At 34.7% G+C, this 27547-nt stretch overlaps 1 protein-coding gene and 1 long non-coding RNA gene across 5 annotated transcripts in view; one reads left to right on the top strand and one right to left on the bottom strand.

The window, feature by feature from the left end:
- LOC111092044 overlaps window positions 1–21069 on the bottom strand; it is an 84790-nt gene extending 63721 nt beyond the window's left edge. Inside the window, exon 1 of the long non-coding RNA XR_005377552.1 lies at window positions 19553–21069. This is a non-coding gene — a long non-coding RNA (uncharacterized LOC111092044). The remainder of the gene's footprint in view (window positions 1–19552) is intronic.
- The window catches only part of MACROD2 (mono-ADP ribosylhydrolase 2), a 2007046-nt gene that overhangs the window by 696680 nt on the left and 1282819 nt on the right, over window positions 1–27547 (top strand). The gene's annotated exons all lie outside the window — the stretch shown is intronic.

The raw sequence follows: 27547 nt of genomic DNA, 5'->3' as shown, positions 1-27547 counted from the left end.
TACTAAATGAAGAAGCAGAAATGAGAATCCACCTGTCTTCTTTTTAAACTAGACATTAAAAATATTTGGAAAAATTTAAAACAATGCCATTTCTCACTAGATATTTTGGTTTTGAAAACATGGTTATTCATAATGTATATGCTATCTATATTAATCTGCAAGGATTATTTTTAAATCAAATCAACTAAATATTTTTAAAATTCTGTTAACTTTTATAATATGGTAAATATATATGATATATAAATTTGGTAAATATATATGGTGTATATATATATATACACACACACACACAGACATACATGTAACATAGAAACAAAAACTCTGAGATCTTTAATAATTTTTAAAAATGTAAAGTAATAGAAAAGAAATATTTACAAGTCAAATGATACTTAAAATAGACTTGCAGCTCTGCAGATATGTTGGAGGGGAATGTAGCATGAGTCACTTTGTAATTTTCCCATGTAGCAACATTTATTAGGAAAAAAAAAAAACAGTGTGTGTGTTTAGGCGGAGGTGTTTCTTTCTTTTTTTTTTTTTTTTTAATTTTTTATTTATTTATGATAGTCACACAGAGAGAGAGAGAGAGAGGCAGAGACATAGGCAGAGGGAGAAGCAGGCTCCATGCACCGCGAGCCTGACGTGGGATTTGATCCTGCGTCTCCAGGATCATGCCCTGGGCCAAAGGCAGGCGCTAAACCGCTGCGCCACCCAGGGATCCCCAGAGGTGTTTCTAATATTTCTTCAGTCTGTGTTTTTTTTTTTTTTTTTTCAAGTTATTCATGAGAGACAGAGAGAGGCAGAGACACAGGCCGAGGGAGAAGTAGGCTCTCTGTGGGGAGCCCAACGCAGGACTCCATCCGGGGTTTCCAGGACCAGGCCCTACCTGAAGGCGGCGCTAAACCGCTGAGCCATCTGGGCTGCCCAGAAGTGTTTCTAATATTTCTTGGGCACATTTTGAGTGCTATGTATTATATGTAATCTTTAGTAGACTTTATGGTAAATTAGAGCCTTCAATGTTTTCCCAGGTCCAACCTTGGACTGTTGTTTTAGGAGAGACATCAATAAGTACTAGGGGTCTAGTAGGAAGGCAGAGAGCATTTTCAGATTTATGAGGGCGAAAAAAATCAATGGTGTCCCTAAGGCCATGTAAGTCACGAGTAGCACAAGTAGTCTTATACAAAGTTGATAATATCATGAAATATAAGCCTTTGCTTTGGAACTTTACCAGAAATTAAAATGGCATTATAAGGGGAAGTCAGTGTTTTTTTGCCTGGATCTCAGGAGGAATTTATACATCTGATTGCCTTGTTTCACTTTGGCTGAGTTCTGAAAAGTTCATTTCTCTTCTTTTCTTTTCTTTTTTCCCCCCCCCTCTCTTTCCTGAAAAGTTGGGTGACCTCCTCACATTTTCTGCCTTCTGGCTTATTTACTACCCCCCCCCCCCTCCAAGCCTTGATTAAATCTTCTTGGCCCCCAGGAGTTCTTGTTCCTTATATAGCAAGTCATGCACTTTGTCCTCTTGTTAAGGAGTGAATTAATAAGCTTAATTCCCTCTTTGAAGGAGAGTTTGGAATGCTTTTTTGGTGAAAATTAATATTCAATTACCAAGACTGTCATCTTACCAAATAGGAGAATAAAAGACACAGCATAGCTGCATTTGAGAATAATTGAAATAGGTTTGTATTATATCACAGTGGCTCAAGCTTTCACGGGAATTTTTTATTTCTACTTTCTTATGAAAGTGAGTACTTTTTTTTTTCTCTGCTGCATATTTATAATGAGACCATTTAACTCACTGCTTTGAAGGAACATGGGCTGAGTGGTCCTTCTCAGACTTGTCTTTGGAGTTTTAGACACATCCTACTGATCTACAAAATGCCCAGTTTATCTTTCCTTGACATTAAATAAGTTCTCCAAAGGGCAACAAGTATAATACTTTTCCAAATTGCATTCTCTAGTACTTTATAATATTCCTGCGATACTTTAATGGGACTAGTGTATGGATACAAAAGAGGTGGTTCAGGCCACTTCCCCCAGGCACATTTGGTTTGCATGGGATTTTTATCACAGATTGTCCAGAAAAATGGTGCTTTACTGAGTAATGGAAACATTTTATAGTTAATAATAAATTAAATGTCAAAGAAAAAACTTTATGCAAGGGAGAGGGATAAGAAATTGAGAATGTAACAGTTTGTGGAGAAGAATCATAGCATAACTTAAGAGTATAAAAGGAGTCAACCCAGCTCTCTCAGGAGAGCTAAAACCCTTGGCATTTGATTTTACTTTTATTTCTGTAAGAGCATGGAATAAGCAAGTGATTTGCAGAAGCAATTATAAAAGTTCTTATTACTTATTACTTATTACTTATAAAAAAGTTTTTTCCCAAAACTGAAGTAAAATTTTACATAAGACCAAATTTATCCAAAGCTGATATTAACTTACCAAACTGAAGTAACTGACCTGGGAATTAGAGAAGTTGGTATTGTGTTTTGGTTCTAGCATTTATTTACTGTGCAATCTTGAGCTCATTGCTTAACGTCTCAGGGCCTTAGTTTTTCCATTTGCATATTGAGAATACTCATGCTTGCCCTGATTGCTTCATAGAACTTTTGTGAAAAAATATCATAGAACTCTTGTGAAAAGTATGTGCAAGTGCTTTCAAAAACAATCTAATATTACTGACTTTAAATACTACTACTACCAATTACTATTGTTATTAATATCTTTAAACTGCTTTCTCCTTTAAATTCTATTTTGGCATATCTTAAAACTTGCTGAAAACTCTGAAAACACATTATTTTTTAGATATCCAGATGAGATTGATAAATATTTTATATTAAAATTAACACTTAAATTACTAGCGATAGGGTCTAGTTATATCTTTACCTAAAATCCAATTCTATGTTTTGTTAATAATTACTTTTTAAAAATAAAGTGATTTGACTCCATTTCCTAATTTCAAAACTCACTGCAAAGCTACGGTAGTCAAAAAAGAGAGGTACCTCATAAGGCATAAGGATAGATACATAGATCAATGGGATAAAATCAAGTCAGTTGATTTTTAGCAAAGATTCCGTTGCCCATTGCTCAAAAATGGCCATTTCCAACCAAAACCATTGAATGGGAAAATATTCTCTTTAACAAATGGCACTGAGAGAACTGCATATCCACATGCAAGAGGGTGAGATTGGACCCTTATCTTACACTGCATACAAATATTAACTCAAGGTGCATCAAAGTCATAAATATAAAACTAAAACTACAAAAAAACCCCATAAAGGCAAATCTTCATGATCATGAATTCAACAATGGATTCGTAGGTATGATGCAAAAAGTACAAGTGACAAAAGAATAAATAAATAAATCAGACATCATCAAAATTAAAAACCTTTGTGCCTCAAAGAACATAATCAAGAAAGTGAAAAAACAGCCCACAGAATGGGTATATGCCATATATCTGAAGAGTTTACTATCCAGAATATATAAATAACTCTTACAGTTCAACAACCAGCAGAAAGAACCCCATTAAAACTTGGATTTAAAGTGCTTGAATAGACATTTCTCCGAAAAGATACACAAATGGCCAAGAAGCATATGAAAAAATACCCAACCATTAGTCATTATAGAAGTGAAAATGAAAACCATAATGAGGTACCTCTTCACATTTATGAGAATGACTATAATAAATTTAAAAGAGGGAAAATAATATTGTTGAAGAAATGGAGAAAATGGAATCTTCATATATTGCTAGTGGGAATATAGAATGTTGTAACCACTGTAGAAATAATTTAGTGATCCTAAGTAAGTCAAATAGAATTACTGTAACACCCAGAAATTCCACTTACAGATATGTACCCAAGATAATTGAAAACAGATACAAAAACTTTGTACACAAAATATTCATAGTAGCATTGTTCACAATCATCAAAAGGTAGAAATAACTCAATATCCATCAAGTTGATGGATGGATAAACAGGATGCCTTCTGTGTAATGGAATAGCATCCAACCATAATAAGGAATAAAGGACTGATACAGGCTACAATAAGAACGAACTTTAAAACTTATAGTAAGTGAAAGAAACCAGATACAAAAGGCCATTGTACAGTTCTGTTTATATGAAATACTCAGAATAGGGAAATCCATGGAAACAGAAAGCAAGTTAGTGGTTGCCAGGGCAGGGAGAGAGGGGAAAATGTTGAGTGACTGTTTAATGGTTATGGGATGGGATGTCCTTTTGGGGTGATGAAATATTCTAGAACTACATAGTGCTGATGGTTGTACAATGCACAACATTGAAAATGTACTAAATGCCAGCAAATTATACACTAGAATGGTTTAAATGGTAAAACCAAAAATAAAAAATATAAATCAATGAAATATTTTACAAATTTTCAGGCAGTGGACAAACCAATCATACCTTGTTTTCTACATGAAATATATCTGCAAAACAGTAATACAATAGTTAGTGAGAATCATGGATAATAAGAGAGTACCTACTATGCACAATGTCCTAGTCTAAGTGTTTTGTGTGGATTTGCTCACATAATCAACATGACAACTGTATGAAATAAGTATTCTTCTACCTTTTTTTTTTGATGTGAGGAAACTGAGGTACAGATTGTTTAAGTGACTTGCATGAGGTCACATACTTAATAAATGATCACTAAGGGATTTGTTTCTGAAATGGAAGTTCTTAACCAGGACCTTGTATGTCTTTGCAACAGAAAACAAGCCCAGATCCTACTTAGACCTGATTTCCGATGAGACATTAGGAAAGCTATGCAGCAGAATCTGCATCGCTGCTATGTCCTTACAGCTTTCTGTAACTGAGGTGGGGGACAGGCATTTCTTTGGAAGAGCAGAAACCCTCTGGCCTGAGCAGGATGTTAAAAGAGCAAACATGCTAGGAGTTAGTTGTTTATTTTATTATTTCTGTAAGCATTGTGGTCAATTTTACTTCCACTTCTGATAATAGTTCCTGTATATGTTTTTCAGTTATTGGTGAACTACTTTGATTTTCTCACCACATCTCTATATTTATTTGTGTCCTTATCAAGTCTTTTCTTTCATCTCTTGAATCAATGTTGAAATTTAAGGATAAATATGGTTGCTTTGTGGCATTTTAGGAGAGTATTGAAAAAAGTTTCTGAAAGCTGTTTAGTCAAGCCATTTATAAAAGGTAAAATAGAATTAAGACAGAATAATTTCAAAAAAATTAACCAAGATGAAATATGTCTAAAGACTAAAAATATACTAAAATGTTTCTTTCTGATCGAAAGAATGACTTTAGTCATAGAAAAAGATGTTTGTATTTGGTAACTCCTTTTAGCTTCAAGGTGGCCTCTGATCAATAAATGGGAAATTTATCCTGTCAGAAAACAAAACAAAACCTATTTCACCTATCAGTATCTAGCCCCTTCCTTTCTTTGTTTTTTTTTTTCCCTTCTTGAAATATAAGTGCAAAGAGAACTGGAACTTAATCCCCCCTGTGTCATCAGTGGCTAGAAAAATATTTGGTACGTGCAGGCATTTGGTATGTTTTTGATGAGTGAATGAATCTACTTCTTGTTTCCTTGAATCTGTTATTTCTGAAAAAAAAATAGAGGTAGTATAAATAAGAATATCTTCAAAACATTCCCAAATAAAAATTAAGAGATAAGAAATAAAAAAAAAATCACAAATAACCTTAACACGGAGCATGATGTTGGAATACAAAAAGGAAAATGTTAATGCTTCAATAGAAATGTGAGCAAAAGATATAGAGGAATGATATAATAAATATATCTGTAAGATTAGGAGACTGATAAAATCTACAAACTCTAAAACATGTAGAAGGGCTGCCCAAAGTAGCAGAGATCAGCCAGGAGCTGCAGGGAATGAGACCCAGTGAGTACAGAAAGTTACTCATGTTAAAAAAAAAAAAAAAAGGTTACTCATGTAGTAGAAATACAAAGTTATGGGCAGCCTGGGTGGCTCAGTGGTTTAGCACCACCTTTGGCTCAGGGCATGATCCTGGAAACCCGGGATCCAGTCCCATGTCGGGCTCCCTGCATGGAGCCTGCTCTCCCTCTGCCTGTGTCTCTGCTTCTGTGTGTGTGTGTGTGTGTGTGTGTGTGTGTGTGTGTGTGATGAATAAATAAAATCTAAAAAAAAAGAATACAAAGTTACATCTTTTTTCTTTTTCCTTTTAAAAAGTATACGGAACTGAGGTGAGTAATTCTAAGAATTTAACTGACATACAGAACTGATCATCAGATGATAAACACTAGTATGGCCTATAAATTAATAAACATTTTGAATATTAGTCTGAACTAAAGATATGTTTGCATACATAAAATTAATCACTTTTTTAATCACGTCACAATATTAATTACTTTTTTTCAAGAGCAAAACATTGGAATGAAGATAAATACCAATCATTAGGGTGCAGTTTAAAAGAATTATGGTAAATCAGGGTATAAATATACAATGGACTACTATGCAACTGTAAATAAGAGAATAGGATAAATACTGATATAGAAAGAAGTATGAACCATATTCTTAAAAGTGGAAAAGCAAAAATTGCATGGTTTGTATTTTATGCTTTCCTTTATGGAATAAAGGGGTACATATATGTTTATATTATACATTCATAGATATATCTAAAAGACTATATACATACATTAATGTTACCTGCAAGGTAGATGTGGTGGAAAGTTGGTAAATAAGTCACAGTAATGAGAGCAAGGTATTTTACTGTTTACTTTTTATTTATATTATATTGATTTAAAGACAACTTGTAAGACAAAGGTATTATCTACTAAAAAATTAAGTATTAAAAAATTAGAAAAATGTGAGCTATGTACAAATGCATGTTTTCAGGTCGAATGAAATAATATTCACATGTCTTTGTGGGATATTTATTATAACATTATTTGAGTTAAAAGATAATAAAAGATATATATGAATATTTATTGCCAGACACACACTGCACTACTGTTTATATTGATTAAATATTGGAATCATCCCAAATACTGTGAGGGGAACAGGGGAAAAAGTGAGATATTCAAAGTAGGATTCCATATATACAAAATAAAAAGTTGGAAAGTATGCATGCATACATAGAAAGAATTAGAAGGATATTCACAAGTTGCTAATTGTGGTTCTCTCAGGGTAGTGTGCTGATAGGTAACTTTTATATTATCTGTGATCTCTAAAGTTCTTCTAAGAAATAATTACAGAAACATAAACTTTTAATATTTATTGAAGGATTTGAATGGGGCATGTGCTACATTCAGCTTTTAGTGGCCACAGTCTTCAATTTCTCAAAACCACAGGAGGTAGGTTTTATTAACCATTTTACAGATGGAAAATCTAAGGGTCAGGGAGATGGAGTAATCTACCCAATACTGCATAGCTAATGTCAGATGCAAACCCAGATCTGTTTACATTTAACATTCATTTCTTGATCATCCTGCTAAATAAGTTAATAAAACACTGCTTGTAATAGAAAAATACCTTTCCGGGCAGCCCAGGTGGCTGAGTGGTTTAGCACTGCCTTCTGCCCAGGGTGTGATCCTGTAGACTGGAGATCGAGTCCCACTCAGGCTCCTTGCATGGAGCCTGTTTCTCCCTCTGCCTTTGTCTCTGCCTCACGCTCTGTGTCTCTCATGAATAAGTAAATAAAATCCTTTATAATAAAAAAAAAAAGAAGAAAAATACCTTTCCAACTAGTTTTCTTTTTAAGTGGCAAATCTTTGACTTGGTTATCAGGACTTATGTTTTTGTGGGATGTAATAATAATGCTCAAGCATTCCCTGATAGTAATTTAAACAATCTTGTATATGTGAGTTATTTCGTGTTTTTTTTTTTTTTTACAGTAGATAAAATATGTTAATTTGTGTAAATGGTCTTCTGGGTACAGATGCTCACAATGAAAGCAGACTTATCTTAAAAGCTGCTTGTCTTTAATTTGGGGCTTCTTTTATATGCATAGTTTATTTTTCTAATGCTGTCTCAATATAAGAATAATTTTAAGGAAGCATTTTTGGCTAAATGAAAGAAAAAACAGCTCTTGTGGCTTTGGTAAATATTAATGAGCTCGTAGAAAATCTGGTTACTGAAGTGTAGCACTCTTTTGCAATTTTTTTTCTGCCATCTTGGCCCTTTGTGGGCCAAGCTCCTTTGTAGATTAGCAACCTGGTTTGTGTGTGCTATTGTGAGTTCTGCTTCAGCTCCTTTGTGTGTGCTGACAGAAGCCTCACCTTGCTCTGTTATCAGGAATGTCTAGGCATCTTAATAATATATTGGATTTCAGCAAGAAAAAAGCAAATCACGCAGAAATAATTAATCTGACATTCATTTCAAAGCTTTACCACCAAATGGATAGTGTTCATTTCTGGTCATATATATATTGTCATCATTAACAAAGTGAAATCCAACTTTTATTAATTTTCAAGTAGGGAGAGGTTCAGAATTTGAATTATTTATGCCAATATTCATGCATGTTTGTGTAAAATTATTGTAGCACATATTCAATTTCATGTAGGCACTTTATTTTAGACAGTGTATTGTGTATACCTATCCAAACATTTTTAAAAATCATTCTTACCTCATAAGCAATATTTTTTTAATTGTGTTTGGCCATAGAGAACTCAGAGAAGATAATATTTGGGTTATTATTACTTCATTGGTCATCCTCTAAAAACCATGCTGTTTGGGGTGATATCACTATGTAAATCATGAATTTACCTATTTGCTAATCTTACTCTACTATATGCAATACTGAAATGTAAGAAGAATAAAAGAACTGTTCTCCCAATGACAGAATGTAGGAATGATTACAATTACCTAAAACAAATTTTTAAAAATCAAATCTGCCACACCTTTAAGAAATTCTCTATTAGTCCAAAGGATTATCTGATGCTTATAAAGAAATAATTTGACAAAGTAACATTTTCTTTTTAAGAATGAAATATTTGAGTCCAGTCATAGAGGTCATAGATTCACACTCTGTTTTTAAAAATAGGCCTATTGGATTAAAAAAAGTCAGGAAAAATCAAGCAGTTGTTTAAAAACATGTATTAGACAAGAAAAAATGTGTCAAATGCTTTCAAGAATTTTTACTGACCTGACATGCTACACTTCTTCATCTACCTTCACAGTTCCGTGTACATACATTATTACAATCATGAAAAAAAAAAAAAAGGAGTACAAGAATGTAACAAGAGTATTTGGAATCATAGACAGAGAATTATCATTCATCTACCTTAAGATTCTGCCCCCAAACCTTGCTTACAGGTTGTTCATAGTGATTTGAATAAAGGATTTATGAGGCCCTTTTATAAAGCCATTATTGGAAGAATTTTTATCAGAGCTAATTTTGAGCTACCGTTGTAGTTGGGTCATTTTTAGTTGTTTGTAAACAGAATGTGAATCTCATGAGAACCCATTTCAATAGTTTGAGAAAGAAGGAGACAGTGCCTGTAAATGATTTTCTATTGTGAGAAATGGAGCTGGATCTGACTGCTGACAGAAGTTTTAATAACTTCAAAAATCATAGCAATCTGAAGTCATTGTCACATATAGTGACTTTCTCCAAGGTTGCATTTGCAGTAAGTTGGAAAATAGACCTTTAATGAAAGTCTAGAAATGCAAACAGGATCATATGTAGCTTTGATTAACAGTTTTGAAATAGAGATAGAGATAATAGTACCTAATATAAACTATCATTAATTCACCTCAAAGTGTGTTCTATTTCAATTCATTTGTACCATGAAAATTCAACTTTTATTTTTTAAATGGTAAAATCATAATTGAAATCTGTACCACAGGCTAGATACATTGCTTTCACATGCTAAAGTGCTTAGTCCTAGACACTAATTCTAGGCAAAGTATTGAAAATAGATCTAAAATATTTAAACTACAACTTAAAGTTCTAAAGTAATGGAAACTTTATTTAAAAGCTTGAATTGTATTAAAAAGGAATCACGGGGATCCCTGGGTGGCGCAGCGGTTTAGCGCCTGCCTTTGGCCCAGGGCGCGGTCCTGGAGACCCGGGATCGAATCCCACGTCGGGCTCCCGGTGCATGGAGCCTGCTTCTCCCTCTGCCTGTGTCTCTGCCTCTCTCTCTCTCTCTGTGACTATCATAAATAAATAAAAGTTAAAAAAAAAAAATAAAAAAAAAAAATAAAAAGGAATCACGAAATGCCAGAGTTTTTGTTTTTGTTTTGTTTTGTTTTTGTTTTAATGGGCAGTTTCTCCAATGCAGTTCAATATGACTTACATTTAAAGATTTATTTAGATGTGGTTTCCCAAAAACATGTTACGGTAGTCAAATGATGGCCCTTCTGAGATCACACTCCAATCCTTGGAATCTATGGATATTACTTTATATGGCCAAAGGGACGTGATTAAGAACCTTGAGATGGGGAGATTATCCTAGATAATTTGGGTAGGCCCAGTGTAATTACAGGAGTCCTTAAATATGGGAAACCTTACTCTGTTATAGTCAGAAAGATATGAGACTATGGAAGAAAAGTGTAGAAAGATGCAACATTGCTGATTTTGAAGATGAAGGAAAGAGGTCACAAGTCAAGGAATATGGGCAACCTCCAGAAGCTTGAACATACAAGGGAACAGATTCTTTCTTCAGAGCCTCCAGGAAAAAACATAGTGGTGACACCTTGACTTTAGCTCAGTGAAACTGATTTTGGACTGCAGATATCCAGAACTATAAGAGGATAAATTTGTATTGTTTTTAAGTGTATGGAAATTTGTATAGCAGTAAAGTAGTACAGACATGAGGCTTATGTATGTAAAAAGCCACATAGGCATAAAGATAGATTTTGAATCTTTGAATAAAAATTATGTTAGTAAAATCATAGAAGCTATATTTTCAGATAAAAGTCTATTTAATTTGGTACTAAATGGATTCAATTTTTAAAACTTAAAATATAGAAGATTGTAACAAAATAACTATCACAGTTTATATTCTTATCTTCACACAGAGAGTAGGCCCCTCCCATACAGTTTTGAATTTGACCAATGGGACAAATATCAGAGATGGCTCCAAGTAGAGGATTAAAAAAGTGCTTTTGCATTGGGCTTGCGCTTGTAGCTGCGACTTTTTGGTTCACAGTTTGAACCTCCTGGAGGATGAAAAACATCTTGTAGGGAAGCCCCCACTAAAGCCTCTAACACAACAGTGATGTTATTGTAACCAAGCCCTAGCCAAACTGGTGCAGACTGGAAGAACCACTCACCCAGTCCACGGGATCATAAGAAGTAATAAATAATTTCTTTTAAATCACTAAATTTGGGGATGATTTGTTTTGCAGCAATAGATACCAATATAGTACATTTACTTTCTCAGGATGTAGGGTACATTTTATTTATTTACTTTTTTGTAGGGTACATTTTAGACATGACTTCCTCCAACAATGTCAAGTGGGTAGCGTTTAGATGTCCTACATTATATTTCTATTAAATCATTTGTAGTCTTTGATTTTCAGGAGGCTGTGCTAGAAATCATATCAGGGCCTTTGCAGGTATCTTGAAATGAATGAAGGTGAGGCACTTGACTTGGGTTTTTTAGCCTCAATCTTTTTTATCCATATCTTCCAAAATATATCAAACAAAAATTGATTACCAATGTTTTGTTTTTTAAAAGCTTTGTACCCTATGAATAGACTCAATGGAAAACATAATGTACTTATGACTAAGACCTTCTATATTTTTATAGACCTCTGTGATATGCAGAGGTAGGGTTAGCTAAGAAGATGCCTTACCTTATTGAGACATTTGAATCAAGCGGTTGAGATCAGAGCTTTGTAAAAAGGAAACCAGAGATCATTTGGTTCCCATGAAAACTTATTACCAGGAAGTTTACTGAGAAGGTAGGAAACTTAGGAGGTGCCCCCCATTGTCTCTTGTATCCTAATTTCTAGAGCCCTGAAGGCTTATAGTTTGATTCTTATCAGATGATCTCTAAAATCTCTTCCAGGGGATCCCTGAGTGGCTCAGTGGTTTAGCGCTCCCTTCAGCCCAGGGCATGATCCTGGAGTCCCGGGGTCGAGTCCCACATTGGGCTCCCTGCATAGAGCCTGCTTTTCTCTCTGCCTGTGTCTCTGCCTCTCTCTCTCTCTCTGTGTCTCTCATGAAAAAATAATAAAATATTAAAAAAAATAAAATCTCTTCCAGTTCTAGTATTACAATATCATGGTTATTCCATACATATTGGGAAAATGATATTTATTTCTGGAATACAGCAAAGCTAACTGACTCCTTTGGGGATGGCACAATGAATCTGTCCTCTTCACCATGAACTCAGTCAACCAAAATAACCATTCTGGCTTCCCAGCTGCTTCAGGTTTTCACTTCTAGGGGTCTGTCTTTCCATTTTGATCAAGGAACACCTGTGGTTGTCCTCTGTTGTGACCATCCATGGTTGCAAAATCATAATTTTTTCCTTTGAGAAGAGCTGGCATGTGAAAATTAAAAATGAAAATGGGATTTAATAGCACTTGTTAGTAAAAGAAATTTCTGGCACCTTTTTTCAAGGGTTTATTTTTTGCCAAAGAAATAGTTTGACCTAGGAGGGAGAAAAAAAGTGAATCTTATAACCCTATTTGGGTCAAAGTTGAAGAATTTACATTTTCTGAACCAATGTTTGTACTGAGAAGGGGTGTGTGTACAGTCTATAACATATAAGGATATTATAGCAACTATGCTTGCCTCATACATATCATTCTGTTACATTCATGCTTAGTTATTTGATTAGATAACTGTATTTTCCATGGCCTCATGTAAAATAATGAATCAAATGTACCCAGTGCTGGGACTAATTTGAGGCCTTTTGAGGATACTTTTCAAATCACTAAGGCATCAATGCACTACTACTCTGTGTCCTGAAAGAGTTAATGTAGGTTTCAAAAAGGACCTAATTTACTGGCCAGTGGTATCTTTTCATAGGAATTAATTGGCTTTTGTGGAATAGCCTTTCATCTTTCTGCTTTTTTGTTAATTCAATTGAATTTTCTTCTAATCTACATTGTTTCATTCTAAGTGCAGTCAGTCCCTCATTTTACAAACCATTCAATTCCAAAAAGTCATTTGTGAGTTGGTTATTTAGAACTTAGAAGGTATTTTTCAATAGAAAAATAAAAGCCACAAATTTTGGGTGTGTTCCCAGAATAGCCCACAGAAGCCAACTTAACCCATCACATTCTCAGTTGTGGTGCTACTATCTAGTCTAAACAATATAAATAGCGGTTCATAGGAGGGTAACATGTTTTTTACAATCCAGCTTGAGAAGACTGAGGCTCATTCTTCTATAGCCAGCCTGTCAGTAGGGGTGAGGACTTTCCTGTCTTCATTCCTCAAACTTCAAATGATGTGAAGTTAGGACACAGCTCAACCTTAATCCAGCAACAATGATTTTTTATTGTTTAGGTCAAGAGTTGGGGACAGGGGAGTTGTGCGATAAGGTTGAAGCATCAAGATAGAGGCTAAAGAGAATGTCAGAATTATTTGAGAGTCATAAGGATGTGGTGACACATTAGAATGTGGAGAGAAAGATTGAGAGCTAGGTTAGAAAACCATTGTCATTTTAGTAATGAAATGAGGGGTACCTGGGTAGCTGTCCTCTTGACCTTGTTAATTCTTACTCATCCCTGAACATGTATGTGTTTGTGCTCAAGGAAACCTTTCCTGAACATCTCCGCCATTTAGTCCATGCCATGCTCAGAGATAAAAGCACTCTTGTAGCATATTTTATTGTTGCTTTCTAAATTATTGTTTTACTATCTATTATCATATACCTAGGTATATACTCAACCACTGAATCCAGTGCCTACTATAGTGGCTGACACTCTGCAGGTCCTCAGTAATATTTGTTGTGAGCCATTAAGGAGCAGGAAGTATGTTTATCTATATGTAGGGAAGTCACGTTTAATGTCTACATTTGATTATTAAAAAAAAAAAAACTTAAGTGAGATACTAAGGAGATTTAGAAAACTGTTAAATAAAAGAAATTGACCTAAATGTTTTGTTGCTGAGAATAAGGATGGAGTCTAGAGAGCCTTTATATTATTTCAAGTTTATATATTTTATGTAAAAATTATAGTTGACTACCCCAATTCCAAATTAGTTAATGCTATTTCAACTTGAATTCACTTTAGATTTTCAAAGATGAAGGAGTTGCCCCTGGCTTGCTGCATTGAGCAGAACACAATTCTTAGGCCAGAAGCAAGATTGGATGTTAAAAAGTCAGCATCTCTGTGCTCTATGCCCTGTGATTTTCTGGAATAGCTGAGGAAAAAAAAAAAAAAAAAAAACTGGATATATTCACAGAAACCTTGGGTGTAGAAATTAATAATAATAGAACAAAATGGAACTTGGTTTTAATTCTAGCCACCCAAGTCATTAATTTAAGGAATTCATGCCATTCACAAAGGAACTATTTTAGCCAACAAATCTCTTGTGATTCCATTCATTTATCTTTACCTCTTTGGAGCTTGTCTTATTTGAACAAAGCTTGACATAGTGACACAACACTACTACATTTCAGCATTTTATCAGGGTCTCTTCATTTTACTTGGGGATAAATTGAATTATAGCCAATGCCACATGAAAAATAGAAATGCTACCATTTTGGAACATGTTTATCATGTACCATGTAATGAGAATGTGCCTACCACCCATTCTCTTGCAGCCATCAGAGATTGAACAAGTGCTATCTTGGCAATGAACTCAGACTTTCTCAGTGCAATGGTGATGGTTTGATATGAGCTGTACATTTTAGATTTTCTAATATATTAAAAAGAAAGAAATAAAGAAAATGTCCTTCAGGTACACTTTACCATCTCTCTAAAGAGAATATGATATTTCAACCATAGAAAGCTTCAAAGATTAATCTACTATATGATATTGCTTGGAACTTAAAAAAACAAATATAAAATAGGAATAATTAATAGAGTACTGTGCAGATTTTCAGTCAAAATTAAGCATAGGCATTTGTGACTAAATATGTAATTCAGAAAATGTCAGGAAAATATGAATTCTAAATTGTCTATTTTTTCAGATACTTCATTTTAGTAATATGAAAAATTTTTTTCATCTTATATAAGCCTACAAAGATTGATGTTTAAATTTAATTCTGACCAAGAATAAACATTTTCTTTTATTTTTTTAAGATTTTATTTATTCATGAGAAACACACAGAGAGAGGCAGAGATAGAGGCAGAGGGAGAAGCAGGCTCCTTGCAGGGACCCTGATGTGGGACTCGATCCCGGGAGTGCAGGATCACTCCCTGAGCCAAAGGTAGATAGATGCTCAACCACTGAGCCACCCAGGTGTGCCAAACATTAATTTTCTAAGAGGAAGTGGTATCTTGGTGTAAATTTTATTATTGAAATAATTTGAAAAATATGAAATATTTATAACACATTTGGGTATTCTCTTGGTTTTGGAAATTATCTGTATTTTTTATCTTTTAATTTGATATTGTATGGAAGTCTAAATTTAGAATAAAAATTGCTACATCTGTATTCTAATACTATAGAAACCTATTTGGGATTTTTTTTAAAAAAAAACGGTTGATTTAGAGTACAGCATTAAATTACAGAGAATTTATACTGACTCTTTAAAAGTTAGGCAAAACTTGATATTTATCTGAATATTAATTCATGTTTCATAAAAATGTTAATTTCGTCAAATTTACTTAACTAGAATGCTAAATATTTTATCTACTATCATCAGAATTTGAAGTGTTCTAATTAGTTATTTTATAATTCATAAAAATAAAATATAAAATCTAGTCAATGTCAGAACTAATGTTATCTTTTAAAAATATTTAATTATAAAATAAATAATAAAAAATGAATATTATTGTGGACAGATTCATCTTTTATTTACACTTGACCCTTGAACAGCAGAGGGATTAGGATTGCCAATCCCCTGAGCAGTGGAAAATCCACATATAACTTTTGATTCCCTAAAACTTCATAAATAGCCTACTGATGACAGGAAGCCTTACTAATAATACAAATATTACATATTTTGTATGTTATATGTTTTATATACTGTCTTCTCACAATAAAGTAAGCTTAGGAAAAAGAATACGTTATTAAGAAAATCATGAGGATGAGAAAATACATTTTCAATAATGTACTGTCTTTATCGAAAAAAAATCCTTGTACAAGTGGACCTACGCAGTTCAAACTCCTGTTGTTCAAGGGTCGACTGTATTTCTTTTCATTTTAATATTATAATGTTTTCAGCATTCTATACTAGACTTCACATACAAAAGACAGAAGGTTTATTCTGTTTTTCCCACTAGTGAGGTCTTTGATTAAAGAATGGTAAGATCTTCTATCACTATAAATGACACTAATAGATGCTACCAAACTTTAATTTCACTTTACTTGAGTTTCATATTTATGGAAATAAGCACAGCATGAAGAAAAATTTATATTATTATCAGGAGCAGTGTACATGAACCCAACATTCTGGTCCTTTATAAGACCTGCCAACCTTACCCTTGACCTGTGTCATCATTAATATGAACTCCCATAACATATTACCTAATCTCTCTATCATATCTTCTATCTATCCTATCCTATCTTCCCTCTTTATTTTGGATAATCAGTTTCTTCCATCTTCTTAGGATCTTTCTGTTCCCATGAAAATCTCTTTTGGGTGTAGGCTTCAGCCATTTAGGACATATAAGCACGATGCCAAAAAAAATTTTAAAAAAATTAAAAAGCGCACAATGACTCATATAACTTCTCTCAAATCCATGAGCTTCTCTCACTACCTTGTCTCCAGATCAAAACTGATCTACACCAATCAGTGACCTGCATTCTTACTCTAACATATAGGTTTTTAGTCAGCATGTCAGTTTTCTATTATCAAGATAATGCTGCATAATAAACAATGATAAAACTTGAGGGGCACGCAACACTGTGTATTTGTTTGGTTTTTACATCTGTGCATCTGCTGAACCATTGGGCTCTGTTCCACAGTCTCTTTCTCCTGGGACTCATGAGCTAGACCAGGCATGTCTTTCTCATGAGGATAGCAGAAGTGCAAGAAGGCAAGTAGAAATGCTCAGAAACTGTACGCCATCAATTCTGCTTGCTTGCCTCCCCCCCCTTTTGTTTTCTTTTGCCAAAGAAAGTCACTTGGCCAAATAAATTCAAATGGAAAAATGTATTCCACCTCTTTTAGTGAATGGAACTGCAAAGTTACATAGTAAATAATTTGGATATATGGGGAAGTGAATTGGGACCCATAACATGGTCTATCACAATAACCTTACCTGCCTGCCTCTCCAGTGGTGATAGGTATTATAGACCTTTGCCTTCTTTGTGAAATACCCTCTTTATCTGGCTTCTATGATGAAACATCCCCTTGATATTCATCCCATCCCTCTGCCTCAAGCTATTTAGTCTCTTTTTCCAGTCCAGCTTCCTCAAACTCAGTTGGAAGTCCTCAAGACCTAATTACATATAATCCAGGGTTCACAGACTCCATCACCACCAAAATAAAGATGAATCAGAAATGCTTGAAATTTTCTTCTGGGTTCCAGAATCATATATCTATCTACCTACTTTGTAATTCTTACAAGATATCTCCAAGATACCTGAAATTTGACCTAGATTTAAAGCATTCCTGTTGTTTTCTCTCATTCTACTCCAAACTTCTTCAGTGGTCCCTAATAGCTCAGTGATTGGCACCATATCCATCAAGTTATGCAAGGCAAAAAACTAGGAGTCATCCTTAACACTATTCTTTCATCATTAAACCCTGTTGCTTTTATTACCTAAATAGCTCTGGGATCCATCCATTTTGTTCTATCACTATGGTTCCTTTCTGATGTAATCCACCATCCTCTCTCACCTGGACCATGGTAATAACTTCTGAGCCTCATCCTTTCTTACCTCCATCTGATCTGTTATCTGCATTGCAGACAGAAACATCTTATTGAAAAACAAGTCTAGTTATTTCCCACCTTTAAAATGCCTTTCAGACCTATACAGTTTTGTTCTTATCTCATTCATGTCATGCTTAGTGTCTTAGTTTTCATTCTCAAGCACATAAATAAGCAAATAAAAAATCATAACATGAGGCAAATAATTTAGGTTTTGGGTTTTTATTTTGTAGGGTTTTTATTTGGAAAGTGGAGCCAGAAAGTAACAGTAAAAGAGTAGAGAAGGTGAGTAAGAAAAGAAGGAGAAGTCATTATAAGAGTACTCTACAGAGGTTGCTGCTATAGACAGTGGTGGCTTGATTCTACAAGACTTCTGGGAAGTATAAAGAATAGGACCTGTAACTCTATACCTGAGGGATAACAGCTAGTTTTATGTGTCTGCTGTTTCTTCATTGTTTGAGGATTGTATCCCCAGCATTTCAGAGTCATACTTGTGCTCTTTGCCTAATTACTTCCTACTCAACTTTCAGATCCCACTTTATTCATGTACCAGAAAACTCCAGCCTCTAAATAAAACAGGTCTTCTAGCCCTTCCAACAAAGCCGCGTGCCTCTACTATGTGCTGTTAACATACCATATATATGTCAGTTTATGGTCGCAGTGATGAATTTGCATTTTGCTATGGGATTATTTCACTAAAAATTTTCTGCCCTTCGGACTGCAAGCTTGAGAAAACCTGAGATCATGTCTGCTTTTGATTATCATTGTCTTGTCAGCACCAAAACCTGGACCTGGTGCATAAAATATGTTCAATATATTTTTTTATGAATGTATAAGTATAGGGTGTGTGTGTGCACACACGTGTGTGTCTCTGCATACACACATGTATATTTATAAAGCAAAACTGAATTATCAGGGTATAAATAGATTACTATCAGTTTCAAAAAGTTATTTTTAAATTCAAATGTCCTGTTCTATTTTTATGCATTGCTTTCTTCAGTACTTATACAGTCAGATTATATGAAAAGAATTCTGTTTAGAAGAAATCATACTGAGAAAAAAAGAAAATATATTATAATACAACATCTTGATTGATCTGATAAGCTTACAGTATTGTTAGTACTTTTTTAAAGAAAGTTATTGCTACGCATTTTCTTTAATTATATAGAGATTTTGAGTTAAAAGGGTAATAACTAGATCCTAGAACACAGCCCTGTACAATCCTATACTCATCAGTGGAAGAGAGCACCATATTTGGCAATTCTGGGCAATTTGAGGATTTGAGTATTTAAAACTCTGTGTGTGTGTGTGTTTAGCCTCTAAAACATCATATCCAAATGCACATTTTTGCTTCTCAAATTCAGAGCTATTATTTTATAGCAGGAAACGTGTTGTGAAAGTAAATCAGTTTTCAGTCTCTGGCTTCATGCTGATGTAGGATAATAGCAACCAAAAAGGAAAAGGCAAGGCAGGTAGAAATCTACATAAATTATTTTAATGAGAATGTAATACTTCCATAAAGATAAACTACTAATAGTAAGTTATCCACATTCAATCTATTCTTTCCATTTGTCAAATTATCATGTTACACTTCACATCACCCAGCATTAATTCAACAAATAGTGGTTGAACACTTACCATGCAGAAGTAATATGGTGTCATTGGCAAATAGGCTGGACATGGTCTGCACCTTTATAGAGATTGTGATACAGTTGGCATTATATTATAAAAAATGCAAATACTTTCTCTGAAAACATCCATCATACACTGAACCTTTTTCTTTTAATTTCACTGAAGAGAAGCCAGAGCAATATGCTTCTGATTTGGTTTCAAGCCTCAGCCACTAAAGAGATAAATTGTGGTGAAAGGATTATTAAGATAGTGAATAGATGATGAAAGTAGTTGTATCTATGTCAATTAGTGGTTGCTGTCAATTAGTGGTTGCTTATATTCAGTTTCTCTCATTTGGGGAATGTGGAGAGGAAGATATTGAACGTCTAGTGGGCTTCAAGTGTTTCTTCTGATCTGGTAATTGTCACAATTATGCACAGGGCTATAAATTGAAATGGCTTGTAAGCCCATGAATTGAAGATGTTGGGGCCTTGAAGTAATTTCTCCAAAATTCTGCCCTATACTGCAGACATTGTGAAAAGTATTTTCTTTGGCTTGTACGTATGAAATCAGGGAATATCTGCAATTCCAGGATATGCACACTCCTGCATGTGAGACCTTTGTAGATAAAGTAGACTTGTTTGAGGAATGCCAAAGGGATGGCAGACAGACATGAGCTTAAGTGATCATAGTTTTGGACTGAGTATGCAAAAGAAGAAGTTTCCTGGATTTTGTTTGTTTGTTGCAGATAAACATGTCATGATGTTTTTAAAGTCCCATGCCCCTAAAAATTGCTTATAATAAACAGGTGAAACCATCTTTGTCCTGAGAAAACTTTGGCTTACTTCCTATCAGCTGATGATTGTGTAATAATCAAGGTATAGATTGTGCCTTGGTGGAGTGGCAACTCTAGCACAGGATTCATCTTCTAATCTCTGTTTCTGAGATCATCCTTCAGAAATAGGATGCATGGAGAAACCAGAGTGTTGTGTACTGAAACAAACACCCCATCAGAGTGGGAGAGCCACCCTCTCCTTTTGCTCTTGGGTCATTTCAGATGAGGTCAGCTCAGGTGAGGTTCAGCTTAGCTATATTTTTTCCCATTCCCCCTCAGAGGCATTTTGGAAGAGATCACTCCATTGGGAACATTTCTTGACTCATGTATTTAAGGATGCCACATATAATGTTTAAATGACACAAGTGCTTAACAGCTTCTTATATATGTGTTTTTGGTTATAAGTACAATGATCAGAGAATTGCACCCCTCATGAACAGTGACTACACCAAAATTTGATTAATAAAGTTCAGTAAATTTAGCCAATTTATAGCATACTTACCAGGAAAAGAGGACTTCATTTTTGGGAAAATTACCTAGGTTACTCTAGTTAAAGTGTGTTATATGAACATTATTGGTAATGTGAGTAAATCTGAAAAAGTAAAAATCATTAATAGTGAGAATACAGGTGTTCATTATGTTATCATTCATACTTTTCTATGTTTTGTCCCCTCCCCTTTGGAAAGAAAACCTAGTTCTAAGAATCTTCTTAGAGGCTTCTGGGTCAGCATGTATGAAATTAATAAGGAATAAATATCCCATCAATAGCAAGAGCCTTAAAACAAATAAAAGAGAGATTGTTATATTCTAAACATAATATTTGTTATATGTTATAGCCAGTTAACTTGCTTTTGTTTATCTAAGATTTCTTTTATTCAAAAGTGATTTCTTAAGGCACATTAGTATCTAGGGTCATTAAAGAAGGCTTAATTTTGTTAATTCATTCTGTTTTCTAAATGCATTGCCTGTGTCCTTGTCACTTTCCTATAATCCTTCAGGATTTTTCAATTTCCTTAGGACAAAATAAAGGATCTTAGTGGGACCTTTATGGCCCTACATGATTGGCCTCTATACAAGTCATCTCTTGCTCACTAAACTTTAGCCACCTTGGCTCCATCAGTTCCTGAAATATATAAAAAAAATTTCCTACCTCAGGGCCTTGTTACTTTCTATATATTTCCTAGGTTACACTGAATAATTGATTCCTTCCCTTTCTGGTAAAGCTTAAGTATACCCCCTCCTCAGAGTGGCTCTGTCTGACCACCAATCCAAATTTTATATCCCTTGTTATTCTCATAATATCTGTTTATTATCTTTATTGCATTTAACACAGCCTGTGGTTTTTAAAAAATGAATCAAACTTCTATTAGGTTATGAGCTTCATGACAATAGGAACCTTATCTCCTTGGAATTAATAATTTTCTTTCTTTTTTAAAAAAAGATTTATTTATTTATTTATGATAGACAACGGGGGAGGGTGACAGAGACACAGGAGGAGGGAGAAGCAGGCTCCATGTCGGGAGCCCGACGTGGGACTCGATCCTGGAACTCCAGGATCGCTCCCTGGGCCAAAGGCAGGCGCCATACCGCTGAGCCACCCAGGGATCCCCGGAATTCATAATTTTCTTGCATAGCAGGTGATCATAAAAATTAGAAGGGATTAATTTCAGCTGTGGATTGAAAACTTGTCCATCCCTTTTACAGTTACTGATTGACCTGTATCCCCAGTCTTGATCTTATAAAGCTTTAGCCCACATGCTCCCAGCTTTATCAAGACATTTCCAACAATATAAAAAGAACAGAAAGACACTGTTTAAAATATGAATCTTGACATTATTATACTGTTTTATAAATTTATTGTAAAATATGACATTTTAAAATTAAATATCTGAAAGAAAAAGAAAGTTCTCTTTCATAGTTTGGTTTACTTCATTTATTATTCTTATCATAATGGAGATAAAGAAGTAATACGAAGCTTTAGGACAATTTAGCAAATGAGTTATATAGTCAGGATTTTAAAAGGAAGTCACTTTCAGTGACAGAATAGATTAAAAGTTTAATTTATTATATTTTATTTTCTGTGAAGCAAGTTAAAAAAATATAAAAAAGCACTGTTAGATAAATCTGAGATTGAAAGCCATAATATTCTGAAATGTACCTAGGGAATTCAGAAGAGTAAACTTCAGTTAGTTTCAAGAAATTACAAAGTACCAATTTGTACAATAATGTTATTTCTTGAGTACACATCTTATTAAAGAAAATAGATCCAATATGACTCTTTTAAAAAGCTGTATATAAACTTAGCCAATTTCATATTTATTAGGAGAAAAAATAAGCATAGAAATTTCAATTTTCTAGTGCCTTGTTTTTGTGTATGTTTTTGTTTAACCAGGAGGTCACTTGTGCCACTGGATTTACATAGCATTAAGCGTTACTTACTTCAGTATTTATAATATCGTTATCCATTTTAGGATAATATCAACACTTGTTTATTGTAGAAAGCAGAAGTAATCTACTTAGATTGTTCAATGGCAATTTCATACCCAGAATGCTTCCCTGAGCTTCACTGCTTATTAAAACATGAAGTCTTATATTTCCCTAGCCATATTAAGTAGCTGGATCCAGACATGGGAATTGGTGATGCTCAGTATTTTCCAAAACATAGACTGGGAATTAATATTTATGTATGATTTACTAAAAGATAATTAGTCCATATATTATTATAGATGATCTAACAGTTTATGACTAAATTCACTGGAGGACCCATTTCCTTAACAGCACTGTGGTAGCTCCCATGGAGCTGGTTTTATCCAACTAAGCTTTGAAGGTTCCATCTACTTGTTTGGATAATATCTACCCCAGCACTACAGATTATGTCATTGAGATTGCTCTAAGAATGTAGTTGAAGATGCTGAGGATCACTTAAGGATTTTAGTATCAGAAATAGTTGCTCTTATTCCTGAAGAAGTTCCATTAGGCTAGTTTTTTACTTTGTAAACATGGTGAATCTTGTAATTGAACATTTTTTCCTCTCTTAAATTAGCTTCTAGAACTCTAAGAACCAAATCTAGGGGCCCACTTATATCCAAATATTTCATGGCATATATCTGTGTATGAATCTACCTATTTTCTCCATCTTGCTTTCCTTTCCTTTAACTCCCTTTTCTTGTTTATATTTAGTTCATTGCATTTTGGTTGATTAAATGTTTTCTGATAAGCAGACTTGAACCTCTTTTTAAAAGTAGGTGAGTTATTAATGCATTATTTACTGCATGGATTGCTTGCCTGGATCATTGTAATTTTCAAGTCATTAGAACAAAGGAGAATTTATAGAGAATTTTTTATATACTATTGGGCATATCAAAACTAGGCTTTGGGAAGGTCTTACACTCTTACTATATTTTTATATCTTATATTTGAGTTAATTTTCTTAAACATTTCAACTGTAAAGGAAACTGATAAGAATTTCAAGGATAAAATAAGCATGTATGGTTGCATAACTCAACTAGTGTGAAAATTAATTAGTGGTTTTAGAAAAGCATCTCTAATATTTAGTTTTATATTCCATGGCATAATTTCCATAGCAATAGCATATGCTTTATCCTTATATTCGGTTTCTAGCATACAAAGAGATTGCATTTTAAAAGTATATTTATAAATTAGTTATTTAGAGCACAGAATTCATTTTGATGAACAATTTATTTCTAAATGGGTTAGGATCTTAGGTTAGCCCATAAAATTTGTTTCACTCATAGTGTAAAGGAAATAATTTCTAAGAGACTTTGCAGAAAAAGAAAACTATTTTACATTTTAAAATAGAAAAAAAAAAGACTAAGAATTTCCTTATTTCAGTTATGAAGCCCAAGACAAAAGTAATATAATGAGAAGATCAGGATGTGGATACAAAATTTCATGTAGATTCTAGAGAGAAATTCTGGTTATACTTAAAAGCAGTAGGATTCATTGTGCTGTGCAATTTTGCTTCACAATATATGAGTTTTCTCTTCTTTCTGTCAATATAGCATTAGTGGTAGATACTTTTTTCATTTATCAACATGATTAAGTTAATTTTTGCCTTGAAAATGGAATGGGTAATAGAAAAGAGAAGGAATTAATGATAGAATAGGTGAATTGATATTCCTGAGGTAACCAGATAAGAACTGGAAACACAAAAAAACATCTGATAAAGGGAAAGTTTATGGATTTGAGGGAAATTTTCTGAGGTAGCACCAAATGAGCCATGAAGTACTGAAGTCCTAAGGGATGTGGAGGGTTCATGAATTGTACAGAACTCTTAAGGGGAAAAATAAGAACTGCTGAGAAAGAGATATTGGATTACTCGGATCCCCATGTTGCCAGGAGAGTTGGGGGCAGGAGAGAATGAGGGCAGGGAGGGATCCTGAGCAGATGGCAATTTCTTTATTTCAAGGTATTGGCAAGTTGAGTATTTATAATCTTGGAAGTGCTCATACTTTTAAAATTTTATCTCTAACATACTGTGCAGGTATTTTGTACCTTAGTATACAGAAATTATTCAAAATTGTATTTCAAGGGTAAGGTACTGAACCTGGGGCAAAGTGCATAGTAAAGAATGAATTAATGTTAGTTCTTATTATTTTCTGGCATTTAATACAATTGTGAATGGAAATTATTTATATTCACTATTTATTATTACAGATGTGGCCCTTATATATCTTTTAAAATAAAATACAGAGAGGTGGTTCAAGATGACATTGTAAAGTTACCTGAGTGGCTTAGTTGGTTGAGCATCCAACTCTTGATTTTGGCTCTGGTCATGATCTCATAGTCATGAGATCAAGCCCCACACTGGGCTCCATGCTCAGCTGGGAGTCTGTTTGAGGTTCTCTCTACTTCTCTCTGTGCCCCTCCCCGTGCTCTACGTATTCTCTCTCTCTCTCTCAAATAAATAAATCTTTTTTTTTTTTTAAAAAAAAAGGTGACATTGTTGAAAGATGCTGAACTTACCTCCTCCCACAGACATTACAAATATACAGCTGTATATGGAACTATCACTCTGAAAAAAATCCCTGAGAACTAGTTGGATACCTACTCCACAGCAAAGGATAAAAATGCCACATCAAGAAAGGTAGGAAAGGCTGAGATGTGCTCACCACCATCACCCACAGTGACCTATAATCAGGAAGGATTTCAAACAACAACAACAAAAATATAAATATAACTTCTCCCTAAGGAGCAAGGGTTTGTATCCCACATGGCATCCTAACCCTTGGGTCCTACACAAAAGGGACAAGCCCTCAAAACATCTGGCTTTGAAAACCAGGGAATTATATTCAGGGGAAACCTAGGGCTATAGGGAACTGTTTTCATTCTTAAAGGGGTTGTGCACAGACCCACTCTCCCCAGGACTCAGTACAAAAAGCAGCACTTTGAAAAGAGTCTAGATATAGGTGAAGGAAATCGCTAAACCTAAAGCTTATGCCAGAGGAGCAAAGGTCTATCAAGATTTTCTCTGGGAACCAAACACTGGCAGATGACATTTTTATGGGCTCTGTCTACCTTGCTGGTTCTTTTGAGTGTGAGTTTTGTACAGTTACTCCAACCATCTAATAGCAGCACGTGAGCAGACCCAGCTGCTTGAATGATAATGCCAGATGTGGGTGAGCAGCACCACCTCCCCATGTGCCACTTAGGTGATACTGCTAGGTGCAACATGCAAGTAGACCTCCCCCTCCCACAGCATATGCTGCATGGACACATGCCCTTGCCCCATGCTGCTCACATGGTACCTTCACACCTGATGGGCAAGCACCCCTGCCTCTCTCCAGCAGCACCAGTCACATGACCCAGCCAGAGCCAATGGGTGCATACAACCCACACAGAGAACACCTCTTGAGTGCCAGCATTGGGTAATTAGGGGGATTGGATTTCTGGACCCCACTGGTGGGAGAAAATCAAAAGAGCCTAGCTTGAGAGATAACCAAGAACTAGAGGAGGGTTAAAAAAAAAGTTTCATCTCCTACATAGAGCCACTCCTTTAAGACAGGAATAGATAGGTAATTTGCAAAACAGGCAGAATCAAACAGAGAGCTTGGGACTCTCTCTCTCTCTCTCTGCCCCTCCTGTGCACACGCTCTCTCTCTCTCTTATTTATCTTAGAGAGAGTACACACATGTGTGGGGGGCAGGGGCAGAGGGAGAGGAAGAGGGAGAATCTCAAGCAAACTCCCTGCTGAGCATGGAGCCTTAGGTAGGGCTCAGTATCAGGATCCTGAGATCATGACCTGAGCTGAAATCAAGAGTTGGACACTTAACTGACTGAGCCACCCATGTGGTTTCAGTCTTTTAAAATTTATTTTAAAATAAAATAAATTCAGTCTTTTAAGATTTATTTATTTTTTAAAATATTTTATTTATTCATGAGAGACACAGAGAAAGAGGCAGAAACGTAGACAGAGGGAGAAGCAGGCTCCCTGCAGGGAGCCTGATGTGGGACTCTATCCCAGGATCCCGGGACTATGACCTGAGCCAAAGGCAGATGCTCAACCACTGAGCCACCCAGGTGCCCCTAAATTTATTGAGACTATAAAAATACCAGTGGTATTATTCACAGAAATAGAACAAATAATCTTAAAATTCCTGTGGAACAAAAGAACCCAAGTAGTCAAAGCAATCTTGAGAAGGAATAGAGTTTCACACTTCCAGATTTCAAACAATACTACAAAACTATAGTAATCAAAACAGTATGGCATGGCACAAAAAGAGACATAGATCAATGGATCAGAATAGAGAGCTTAGGGGAAAAAAAAAACCCTACACATATATTATCTATCTATGACAAAGGAGACAAAATATACAATAGGGCAATCTCTTTACTCTCTTCAATAAATGTTGTTGGGAAAACTGGACAGCTACATGCAAAGAATGAAACTGAACCACTATATTGCACCATATTTAAAAATAATAACTCAAAAAAGATTAAAGTCTTGAGTGTAAGATTTGAAACTATAAAACTCCTAGGAGAAAATATAATGCCTTGACAGTGTTAGTGATTTTTTTTTTTTTGGACTTAATTCCATAAGCAAGGGCAACAAAAGCAGAAATAAACAAATGGAAATATATCAAACTAAAAAGCTTTTTATGGTGAGAAAGAACATCAACAAAACAGAACAGCAACCTACTTGAAAGGGTAAAAATATTTGCAAGTCA

The sequence above is a fragment of the Canis lupus genome, chromosome 24 (assembly GCF_011100685.1).
Source record: "Canis lupus familiaris isolate Mischka breed German Shepherd chromosome 24, alternate assembly UU_Cfam_GSD_1.0, whole genome shotgun sequence".
NCBI lineage: Eukaryota > Metazoa > Chordata > Mammalia > Carnivora > Canidae > Canis > Canis lupus.
The sequence above is the reverse complement of the archived record's forward strand: the minus strand, read 5'-3'. Positions and strand labels throughout refer to the sequence as shown.